Source organism: Limulus polyphemus, unplaced genomic scaffold, assembly GCF_000517525.1.
Source record: "Limulus polyphemus unplaced genomic scaffold, Limulus_polyphemus-2.1.2 Scaffold76804, whole genome shotgun sequence".
Lineage (NCBI taxonomy): Eukaryota > Metazoa > Arthropoda > Merostomata > Xiphosura > Limulidae > Limulus > Limulus polyphemus.
This window is the reverse complement of record NW_013742400.1, coordinates 860-14,267: the sequence shown is the minus strand read 5'-3', so window position 1 is coordinate 14,267 and position 13,408 is coordinate 860. Positions and strand designations below refer to the sequence as shown.

The 13,408-nt window shown below is 30.4% G+C and overlaps 1 long non-coding RNA gene across 1 annotated transcript; it reads left to right on the top strand.

Moving 5' to 3' along the window:
• The first annotated feature begins 1,212 nt into the window (after positions 1 to 1,212).
• LOC111084443 lies at positions 1,213 to 4,339 on the top strand. The gene is made up of 4 exons (XR_002609561.1): positions 1,213 to 1,316; positions 2,071 to 2,175; positions 2,952 to 3,045; positions 4,197 to 4,339. It is a non-coding gene; the product is annotated as an uncharacterized LOC111084443 (long non-coding RNA).
• Positions 4,340 to 13,408: the final 9,069 nt, after the last annotated feature.

Below are 13,408 nucleotides of genomic sequence, written 5' to 3'. Positions count from 1 at the left end.
GAATTTCAACCATTGTAACACATACATCTACTTAAATATTCTATATGATGTTCACATGCCTTTCAACCATTGTAACACATACATCTACTGAGATGTTCTATATGATGTTCACATGCATTTCAATCATTGTAACACATACATCTATTGAGATGTTCTATATGATGTTCACATGCCTTTCAGCCATTGTAAGACATACATCTACCGAGTAGATGTATGTGTTACAATGGTTGAAAGGCATGTGAACATCATACAGAACATCTCAGTAGATGTATGTGTTACAATGGTTGAAAGGCATGTGAACATCATATAGAACATTAGAATATTTAAGTATGATGTTCACATGCCTTTCAACCATTGTAACACATACATCTACTGTATAGAACATTTAATGGTTGAAAGGCATGTGAACATCATTCAGTAGATGTATGTGTTACAATTTATTCACCAATCATTTCACATCTCTTTTCGTATTGGACAAATCTCATTTGGTAACAACCAATAACGGAGTGATCATACTTAACACAGGTGACTTCCCTTCGTATAGTAAGACCACATGATTCAAATCTATTTGTCTACAGTTTCATTCTTGTGGGAGCTTCACTTTACTAAAACCAAATGGCAACCGAACATCATATAGAACATTTCAGTAGATGTATGTGTTACAATGGTTGAAAGGAATGTGAACATCATATAGAGCATTTAAGTAGATGTATGTGTTACAATGGGTGAAAGGCATGTGAACATCATATAGAACATCCGGCTTCTCTTTATTTATCTCTGCATAAAAAAGTACATGTCTGATTTACCTTAGGAGGATATTTTTCTCATGTTACAAACCAACTCACGTAAAAATACTTTATTAATTAGAAGGAAGAAGTTACCCTAAATAATAGATCATAAAAGTTGCTTTAATAATATTTTATTCTAGTTTTCTGTTGCTATGTTTTTCTAATGGTCAAATAATAATAAAAAGACAACATTTAATGAAGTAATACGATTACTTAATATTTTATACATCAATAAAGTTTGAAAATGAACTTACTACAGTACAGTTGGAAACCTATGTCTATAACGTTGCCTTTCGTCATCGTCAGGCTTACGAGCACAACAAGAGCTGCAAACACAACGTTCATCTTGAAGATGTTGCTGATTTTGTGAAAATTTCAGCTTAGAAAACCTTTTTATATCATTCATCCAACATCTGTCAGCCAGTAATTTAAACTAATTTACAGCTATACTAAAATTAATAACTAAGGTAAAAACTGAACGAGATAAAAGACTGTGATACAAAGGTTTTTGGTGAAAAGGCAGATTGGGTAGGTGTTTGAAGTATTATAATTAATCGTGTTTCGTTAATTTATTGTAATTTGATAAACAATGTTTTCTTACTATGAATAACCGGTTTTCTCTTCAGTAAAAAGCTATCTTGATATACGAATTGTACATAAACTTTCATTTATCTTGAGGGTTAGTTTGACACAATAAAAGTAGATGTTAAGAATCAAGGTTTAAAACGACAATATTCAAATATGATAGAAAAGTATCTAACGATATTTCCAAACTTCAACATCGTGAAAATTATTCATAAGTTGTTTAAAACTTGAATTTGTTACGAATATTAACAAACCAGTTCCAGTTTGTAACTGATATTTAACAAGCTTCAAGGTTGGAGAAGGAAATTCTGTCATAAACAGAAAATATTTCCTTCTGTAAACTATACCGTGGTATAGATGAATATTTCATCATATTGTTATATGTAGACATAAGTCACAGGTCTGAAACAATGTGATAGTAATTTCATCTTACTTCCTTGTTTTAATTGTATTTTAATTATCTGTCTTTGTTTCAAGAACGTAGCATACTTTCAGTTTATGAGCAGTTGTTTATATTTAAATAAACATATCAAGTTGATTGTAAAGAAACAGAAGAGAAGCATATTTAAAAGTACAATTTATAATAATTATATCGTTCTTAATACATAAATTCATGTTTACAATTAAATGTTATAAAAACATAATTGTAGAGTGTAATATTAAAGTTGATGTAACAGAAAGTGTTTTTCATCTCAAGCTTCCACGTGCAATTCGAGAGTGTGAAAAGGCAGTATTTCCTACAGAGAATTTACACGAGTTCTTGAATGAAATGTGCAAAGAAGAAAGAGAAGCGGATGCACAGGTGATGATTAAATATAATGCAATTTTAGACTTTATTTTAGTATGTTGTACAAAGAACTACTACAGGAACAAAATTATTTTATTTCCCTACTCTGTAATTTTATATACGCACGAGATTATAACACACATAATAGAAATGAGGTTTTAAGTTTACGGTAGGTATATATTATATAACCCATTCTTCTGTAGTTTACTGGAATTTCATGCATTTGGTTTTTTTCACACATACGTTAGCGGAATTATATATACATAAATATGGACTCATGCGGAACACACTTCAACAGTTTTTAACATCATAGTTTTATATTGCTGTATATATACTTAATCAACTTAATAATTAAGTATCGTTAGATAAATAATCAACTTTAAATATACGTTTCGAATGTTGACGTCACAAAATCTGAAACACACTAGTGATTGTAAAAGTCTGCTTTGATTGTGAATATACGAGTTGTTACGTTTTATATGTATCACAGATAGGTCTGCATATAAACAAATTATTAAAACTGAACTAAACCAGACAGAGTATCGAGTTTGTTTTCTAAAACAAGGTGAACTCAAATGGACCCGAATTCAGGGTTGAACTACGCCTAACAAGGCTATATCCAGCTTCTCGAGTGACACCAGTCTCAAATTTTATTCTAGGTGTTTTAGTTAAGTTTGATAAAATATTTGTAGAGTACCGTAATTCACTTTAAAATGTATACAAATATATTTTATGTTTGTTCAAACTTTTAATCTTAAATAACATTAAATTATGTTTATATATTCCTGCAGCAAGTGAAAAAATGCGTCAATGAGAAATTTTCAGAACTTCACGAGGATCCAGAATATACACTCAGTGAATTGATTAACAAATGTTTGTGAATATGTGAGTTAATAAAGTTAAAATATATCAACATATTTAGTAAATTAAACAACTATCTCTGGACTTGAACACCTTATGTGTTGAAAAATGTATAAACATTATTATTTACAATAACATCTAAAAATTGTAGTTTCAAATAACATAATATGTCGTATAAAGGTTAGACCTTGTAGTAATTATTCACATGTTTTAGTTTAAGTAAAAAAATACCATAACAAGTTAAAATATGTTGTAATTATTATTATTAATTAACTGTTTAATTTTGGTTTAGTAGTATAGAAGGCTATCTCTTTAATTATTCTTTTATTTTCCAAAGTTGTTAATTTTATGAAAACATGTTATAAAATTTAGGTTTCCACTTTACATTCTACTTTAGTAAACACGTCATTTCTGAAGAAGGCCAAAAAAAGACACTTAATAAAAATCGACATTTCCTTACATGGATTGATAAAGTACCCTACATTTAAAATGTTATGTCTCAAAATCAACATTTCGTTAAAATTGACGTTGTTAAAAATTTTAAGTTTTAAGAATATAATTTTCGAGTAAAACTAGCAACAAAATACATCACCTTTACTATTATTGGTCTCACTTCTTGAAGGAAGATTAAAATAATTAGTCGTATATCTCTTACATATTCTTTATTAAATAAAAGGACAAACACATAAGAAACATAATACAATTACACTCTGTTCCCACTCTATTACACTTTATAGAGATATATGCCAAAGCAACCAGTCAGACTAGCAATTATTTGACGATTTTTTAATATAGAATGACACAATTAACCCTTGCTGTAAGGCTTCACGTATACTACACTTTAAAATAATAATGCTGAGACAGTGAACGTTATACGTTTATTGGTCAACAAAGATAACTGTGTTTATGTCCTATACATTTGTTTAAAACTTTGTCAATATATATAGCAACACCTTGTACTATGTATATATATATACAAAACCATATATACGAAACTAAGATATATATGAGCTTATACAATCCAAGTATAACAAAGTTATGTTCTTATTTTAGAGCATTGGTCAGTATTTTGATATTTTTTGTCACATTGATATCATTTAATGAAATGTTATTAGTTCTATTCTAAGTGAATTTACATTAATATTTAAGTATTTTAATGTTATTGATATTTACAGCTTCAACGGATCACTTAACAGCTGATGAGGACCGGCATCTACATATTACCTATAATATAATAATCTGAATCTGTCGTGTTTACCTTCTTTTTGGGATATGTTTAACTCTCAAATATCTTTATCTGGAAAATAAAATTTTCATAAAGCAACAACACTGTTCTATTGGTGGATTATTAAATATAGTTTTTAAGTTGTGATTGAGCTAAGGGTTACGTGTGATGTTGATAACTTACTTAAATTTGTATTGTGATTTCAGTATCTGGCTTAAAGAAAAACAATCCATTGTTTCTTTTTTTATAAATAAAAAAAAAGTCTCCGAAGTTATTTTTACACAAAATATTTCAATGAGGAAAACTATGTTATCAAGTGTCAAAAAGTGAAAATACGGATATTTGAAAATTACACGTGTTTAAAGGAGTTTATAATTCGTACTTAGAACGTGTTCATTAATGTGTTTTAGAAACTTTCTTCACACACGAACGAACCATGTCTATAATGATCACGTGTTATTAAAGAACTTGTTTGTTTGTTGTTAAGTACACATCTAAACAATGAACTATCAACGATCTGACCACTGCAGGTATCGAAACCTGATATTTAATTATTTTAAAGTAGTTCGTTTGTTTGTTGTGTTAGAGAAAAGCCACATTGGCCTATTTGCCGTGTCCACGGCGGGGAATCAGACGCCGGGTTGTAGCGTTGTAATTCCATAAACATACCGCTCTCCCATCGGAAAACTTAAAAATAGTTCCAACTTGTAGTTAAAATTATTACAAATAAACACAATCTTGAACGCTATATTAAATACACAAGAAGGCAAAGTTCGGTTTAAATCCTTCTAAAAAGGATCTTTTCGTTTTATATGCATCAAACATACTGATAGTGTTACTACGACAAATAAAAAATAGTCAACTAATGACGTAACAGTCGGTTTCACATTTATTTATCAACGGAGATGATAAATATTAAACTTTAAATAAAAGTGATGATAAAGATAAACTGTATAATGTTGAATGTTATATTCTTCTAAAAAGGATATTTTTGTTTATTTGTATCAAACATACTGAAAATGTTACTACGACAAATAAAAACATAATCAACCAATGTGACAACAGTTGGTTACAAACTGGGATGATAAATATCAAACTTTAAATGTAAGTGATAAGTTAATAACGTTCAAATCTTTATTTATAGTAAAAGGTTGTAGCCCAAAACGTTAAAAAGTGAAAGGTTTTATAATTAAAATAAGGAATTAAATAAATATGTACTAGGGTTAGTGAGAAATTTATGAAAACAGCAAGAAAAAAATAAATAAATCTAAATGGAAAAATTCACATCTTAGAGAAAGTAGTTACTAGAAATCAAAATTTAGTGCACAGAAGTTTTTTCAACACACACAATAAATAAGTCAAATAATTAAATTATTTGCAATAAGTTATTTAGAATACGATCATAACTCGAGTGTAGGATAATAAATGTTAGATGCATACAAGAGTTAAAAACGGACACCTTTATTAGTACAACAATATTTATTTTCATGATCCACGTTACAGTGTTGACATAACGTGCATGTGTTACAGTCGATTCCTCTGTTTTAATTTTAAATATCTTGTGTTTGAGATGTACATATTATATCATTATTAAGTTTGTTTTCTGAACTTGAATCTGAGCATAATTTATAAAATTATAATTTTGTCTTTATTTAAGTTTTTACATAAGTAAACTTACCTGCTTATAACATTGGGGTATTTATAAACTGAGTAACACGTAAGTACAGTAACAACAATAACCTGATGAAATGATGTTGGTTAAGACAGTGACATTGTTTTCCACTTAAGTCTAAACTAACTTACTTTGTACATGTTCTTTAATCAAATTGTTCACATTATAAAATATAGATATGCCAATTTCTTTAGCCCAAAGATGTAGAGCTAGAGAAAATTTGCTTCTGTAGACCAGGTGTTGGTAAGTGATCAAGCATCCAGAACTGTACTCCACTGCAATAAAGGCAGTGGAAAGTTGTGGTCATAGAATTATATAAGGTCAAGCATAAAGCCAATACAAAGAGCAAAGAGATTTGCTCAACACTAAAATGCAAACCCAGATATGTATGTGGCAGGTGTCCACCAACTTACTTCCAAGCTCTGAAGGGCTTCAAAAAGATGTAAATCTGAGTAAGGTGGGATAGAAGAGGAACTTTGCATCAGGTGAAAACAAGATAATGTATCTCTGAAGAAGTAGTCCCAAAAAAGCTTATGCAGAATATGAAGCACTGTTATCAAAAGCAACAAAGACAAGAAGTAGGCCAGGTTTACCCTGTATTCGAATTGAGAAAGATGCTTTAATGAAGGAAATGCAGAGTAGGAGGTTAAAACAAACCAGCCATCCCGATACAATTTAACCCCCAAAGGAGAAGGGAGGCTGCAACAAAGAAAGCCACGTTAGATGAGGCAAGTAGAAGGCAAACGTTCATACAATAGTGGAATAATAAGTCTTAAGAACGTAATTACACAAATATACAAACAAGCCCATCTGTGCTGTGGTACTCCACCAAAACTTCAGTGATAGATTGTGCCAACCTGTGAAGTAGCCAATAGTCACAAGTATGTATTAATGAATTATCTTAATCTCTGAGAGTGGACTAGTATTATCCTAGGCTATCCTCTAAAGATGAAACCCAACACTCCTGTGTGATAGTTTACTCTCTCTTTGGTGGTTCTTTATTTGGACACACCATAAAGTATTTACACCAGCATCAGACATCTTGACTTGAATGCGCCAGAAGAATGACTCTCATATGTTAGCACCAGTGTGGGTACTACCTTGGTGCCCTAATGTCTATATATTAAGCAAAGGATGTAGGATCACTAGCATTAAATATCTAGAGACCAATAACTCCAGCACAGTCAAAGAACCACGACTTTGTGGTTTATAATGATTATACAGCACACCTTCTTGCCTTTTTTAATATGACCATAGAACTACCACAGGTTACATGCATCTGTTCTAAAATCCTCTATCTATGCTTTATCTTGCATTTATCTAGAAAATAAAACTTTGATAAAGCAACAGAAGTGTTGAATTTCTAGTGGATTATTAAATATGGTTTTTAAGTTGTGGTGGAACTAAGAATACAATCTGATTTTGATCATCTATTTAAATATATGTTGTTGTTGTTTTTGTTTTGTTTTTACTACCTTCTTTAGAGAACAGAAAATACATTCTGTCTCTTTCTTTTGGTAAATTAAAAAAATAAATTTTTCATACACAAAACATTTCATTGAGTAAAACAGTCATTACTTTAAAGTGTTAAACTGTGAAAATCGGGCGTTTGAAAGTTACATATGTGTTTAAAGGAGTTGATAATTCGTACTTAGAACTTTTTCACACAGGAATGTACCTAGGCTATAACGATCACTTGCTACTAAAGCATTTACTGTTCAACGCTAGGCTATGCAACGGGCTATCTGTGCTCTGCCCCCGCGGGCAATGAAACTTGATTTTTTGCGATACAGAAGTAGTTCAAACTTATGGTTAACGTGATTACAAATAAACACACCCTTTAATGTTATATTAAATAAGCTACTGTTCTCGGAAATCATATATCAAAGTTGCGAAAATATATAAAAAGTCTAAAGTACGCTCAAAACGTTTTAGAAAATTATCTGTTGTTTTATACCTATCAAATCTATTAAAGTTGTTACTACGATGAATAGAAAAAAAAAAAGGATCAACCAATCTCAGAACAGTCGGTTTCAAACTTGATATAGAACAGGATGATAAGTATTAAACTTCCAATGAAAATAATCAGTTGGTGGCGTTTGATTGTTCATTTTTCACGCAACACTACTAGAGGGCTATCTACGCTAGCCGTCCCTAATTTTGAAGTAATAAACTAGAGAGAAGAACAGCTAGTGAACACCACAATCTCCAATCTACTCTTTATGAGTAAATAGTGGGATTGAAGTTAAAACTGTAACACCCATACGACTGAAAAGGTGAATGTTTTGAATGAAGAAATCCGAAAAAGGGACCCCAGACGGGGAGTCGAAGGCCCTAACCATTTGGTTCGATCTCGTAAGAAACATAAATTTCGTAGTGTTGGATCTTGAATGGTGGTGAAAAGTTGTGGCTCAAAGCGTTGAACAGTTGAGATATTTACTATGATGACAACGAATTAATGAAATATGTATAAGAATCGGATATTGTATCAACACACAAACGAAATAAAAATAAAATTAATCAGCATCTTAGAGAAAGGAGTTACTAAAGGTCAAAGTTCAATGCACCAGCTTTTTAAACACACATATTTGTGTTGCGCCCACCACAGCTACCCAAGCTCAAATTTTAGCATCATAATTTCACATACTTAACACAGAAACACTGATGGGCAAAAAAGAGGGAGAGAAAGAGAAAATATATTTAAGATGAAATGACAACATTTAGAAAAAGTATCAAACTTTCGTGTGTAGCAGAACATCGAGGCCATAACTTCCTGACTGCGTTATTGTACAGTAGATAGGTGGTCAAAACGTATTAACTCAATGAGTTGTTCAAATAAATAACGAATAAGACTGTGGTGTTAAATTCAGCCAGTTACAGGCTTCTTTAAATTTTTACAACAAATTACGAGATTCTCTGGAACTTGTATAAGGTAATTGATGTTACAAAAAAGTTAGGCTATTTTCAAAGATTCACATGACTTTAAAAATGCTGAAATACCTGTTGCTGATCATGTATACCAGGAGGAGAGCTGAAGTTCCAAAACATCAACACCTTTGTTCGTGAGAAATCAGTAATAAAATATGCCTGCCAGTGTGGTTAAACGTAGTAAAAACACAAATAAATAAACAACAAATAACACGAAATTATAAACTAACCAAAGCTAACAGAGTTCCAGGATAAACAAACACAACATTCTTACACAACCATTCAAATATCACGTGGAATACTTTAGGAAACATATGAGAAAAGCATACTTAAATACAGCTACATTATACATGACAAACCTTGACCTAATTACCTCTCCCCATAAATATTATTAATAAAAACCTTAAAAGGCCTTCTAGTATTAGATAAACTTATTATTTGGTACAGTTTTAGTTCAATTTTTAACGATATTTATGATAAAATAAGTTTAATTGTGTATGTACATGACCAAAATATGGAACTGTGTAGTGAGTACAGGACTGTATCACGTATGGCTGTCTTACAAAAAGTGAAGTGTGATATAAGTGTACAAAATAGTAGCAACCAATAAATAAACATGGCTGAAAAGGGTATGTTAATTAAAAATAGAATATCAGCGTACAATTGCCCATCAATTAATATAACGCAAGGAAAGCAACAACGTATGGGATGTATTACCAAAGAATCCATGCGAAGAAACAACTTGTGAAGGAAGAGGTTCGCCGAGCACCCAATCGTCCCTTCTATAGGTCACATTCTTGTAATTTCCGATCCAGCTGCACAGGTTGTTTGTGAGGCGGTTTTCAGTGTAGTGTATGACAGCGTCCGTATAATGAGTTCAGACATTATGCCTACACTATTTCGAGTATTTAGTGTATTTCAAGGTATGACATTTATTGCATATGGAAAATATCTCTTTTTCAACAATTATTTCACAATTTTTGTTCACGTTTAAGCCATAAGAATTGCGTATTCTAAGTATTTGACTGTATAATTGCTTTGGGGGACATTAATTCTGTTATCACCGATAGGCCTAGCTAAGGATTGCCAGACATCCTACATTTGATCCAAATATCTCGTGTCCCGCTTTTTATTCAAAATGTTCCGAAAACAAAAATTTTGAAGGAAAATGTTTTGGAATGAATTGATTTACAATTTTCTATAATTATGTTGATTCCTGTAGAATTTTGGAAAGTAATGTTGAATGTTCTGTAAAACATTCTAGAGTAGAAATTACATAACGCTTATAAAATGTGTTTGGCCTCCAGTTCAGTAGTTGTCAGTTTTCGGCTGTAGTTATATTGTAAGCTTTGAATGAGTGTGAATTTTATGATTGCTTGGCCATTCAACTTGAAGTTGTATAATTCAAATGAAATCTGTAAATATTTCTGCTTTTGATAAGAAATCGTTCAAGTGTAAATTGCCGTTTTTGCGTGAAAGAGGAACACAAACACACTTGATTTTAATTATAAGATTTAGAATATTTTTTGAATTAATTATTTACAATAATGTTTTTTTATATTATTATCATAGTAATATCATTATTTATTATTTTACCCCTAGGAAAATGGCTAGATCAGAGACTCCTAAATAACAAAAACGTCCAGTGACTCAACATGGATTGAATAATAACTTTCGATTGGATTCAGCCTAGTAGAGATCAGTACAGTGCAAGATATGCAACAATCACTCATTTACAATAAGTCATGGTGGTGAAAATGATGTAATGCGACACTCGAAATCCAAAGCACACATTGAAAATGTGAAGGCAACTTTTTCAAATTGAAGTGAATGGTGATCTACTTCTCAATTAATTCATCTTTTTAAAAAAATTCTGTAGCATACATTTTTCATTCCTCATTCCAATGCTGTGTCTGAAAGAATTTTCAGATAGATGACAACTAACCAACAACTGAAAGAAAAAGAGAAATAGGTTGCTCATCAAAAACTTAGAATCAGAACTCATGATTAGAGAAAGTTTTCTATGACTCGCAAGGAATTTCAAGTATACTTGAAGTCAGAAGATGGAGCTAAAAGTTTGAAGAAGATTAAGCATTCAGAAAAATATTAACATGTATTATAAATAATATGTCATACTATAATGATATCAATATGAATTATGATGTATAATTGTTAAGCATTATTTGAATAAAGTTTTTTAATTTTGTTTGTTGTAACTGTTGAAAAAATCTAGTTTCAATTCAATTTGAAAAAAAAAATTGGTCTTAAAAAAACTTAGAAAATTTTTTGTCCTGTATGGGCATTTAAAAATCTGGCAACCCTACTTATTGGCCATAGAGTGTTTATATGATTTATTAGCAGGAAGTCATCAACAAATATCAAGTTAAAAGTGTTTTGATATATGAAATGGAACTTCCTGTTCAATAGTAAAATGTAGATAAAAGTCTAAGACCAACCAAAGTATTTTTAGTATTTTTCAAAACAGTGTTACACAACTAAATTTCAGAAATTTTGCAACCTAAGAAACGTGTTAAAATTATAAGATTTTCTCATTGCACAAAGTAGATTCTATGTAGAAAATGTGTACCAAGTTTAATGTAGTTTGGTTGAATAATTTATGTCTGAGAAGAAAACTTGTTATTGTTACTGTGCTGGTCCAAAATGTGTTAACTGTTGAAATCTATATCATCAAGACTGTGGTTTCTTTAAGTTAAAGTTTAACACATCTGAATGAATTCTAAGTTGCTAATATTTCTTTATGCTGTTTTTTATTCTATCAAAAGTTTCATGTGAATTTTACTGTTATGGGCTTTTGTAGCTTTGTTTCTGCAAATATTCCATGTTAATGTGTACAGAAGTATCTGACTGGAAAATATTTTCCTTTTGATAATTATATATACATGTTAGAGTTTGGCTTTTATACAGAAATTAAGGACCTTACCAAATCTGTGTAATTTCTTGGCATAACTAAAATCCACAGATATTAATAAGTAATAAAATATTCTATCAACATATATACTTTAATTATGATATGTAAGGAAAGGAAAAACAATATTCAAGTGTCTTATATAACAAAGAAATACTTTATTAAACAATAAATTATTTACTAATAGATAAACACAAAACAGCATATTGCTTACAGAGAAAACAGGATATTGTATTGTGTCAAATACAGTGATGAAAAAATTAAGTCGTAGACATTAAAAATAATGCAATGAAATATAATTGTTTTGGTTTAAGGAAAAGTTATATATATATATATCTTAAAATTATTGAACTAATGGAAAATATTAACTAACAGATGATACATTTGGAAAACACCAAGTAAGTATTATGAAATTTTAATTGGACTAGAAATATAAATTTTATTTTATTCAAATTATAAATTTTTGTAAAGAAACTATTAAATATAATTTTGTCTTCATTTTACCTTACATTACTGTATGCCAGTAGTAGAAGTTGCCACAGCTTGTATGATCAGTTTTAACCTCATATTAGCAAGTAGCTTCAAAGAATCTTCTGGATGCCCTGTTTCTGCTGTATGATGTATGTTTACCATAGAGAAATTACCATTAGTGGAAATTAACTTTTAACCCTTTTACTGCAGCTGGGATGTATATTTCCCACTTTACTGGGAAAGAAAGATTTACTGTTTCTGACAGGACTCACTTCTGCTAGTTTGAAGTTAAATATCAGTTATAGTTTTTTTTAACTTTGTAGCATTACTTGAAGCTAATAATGTTTCTACATAAAACAATTACCAAAACTGCTAGAAAAAGAAGTTGGAACTGCTAGTTATCTTATTAGGTTAACTGAGTGTTTAATTAAAGGGTTTAATCATAGTTCTGTTACTGTGGTGACATTTTTTTAGATGGCCAAAAAAGCATTCACTTGTGTTTGGCATGAAGTGATGGCTTAAAATAAAACCATGTTCTCTAAATCTACCTGATACCCATTGTCATATGGCTCATTAACTTTCTTAACAATTGCTCCATTAAGGTTAAAGTTCATGTAGTATTTTTAGTTTGTCCTGTCCAGCAACATATGTAGCTCAGTCAATGATATAAATTTCTCAAATATAGTTAAAAATACTGTTCACAATATGTTGATAACACACTTCCCCCAGCTTTTTCCGTGCTGCTGCAAAACTCCAGGAAAATTTGAATGAATTAGGTTCTTGGTTCTTCATTTGGCAAATTATTTAAAATTCTTAGAAATCCCAAAATGTTGTGTATTAAATATAATATCTACAAAAATAACAATGACATCAAAAGGATTTGATTACAAACAACTTCAAGGAACTAATTTAAATATTTCCAAAAAAATTAAATCTCTAGGGTTTATATTTGATAAATGTCTGACCTGAAAAGGAATATACTTTCTGTAGTGTTATTATTTGTTGTGAAAGTGTGTAGGTCTCACATAATACATGTTCAAGAAAGCCATTAAGTTGATATTTTTTCAGGTTACCTTTGTTCCTTTGTCATTTTTAAAGTTGTAATACGTGTTATCTCCTGTGGAGAAAATTGCTGAAGTTGAGAGTAATATTCTTCAGTGATTGT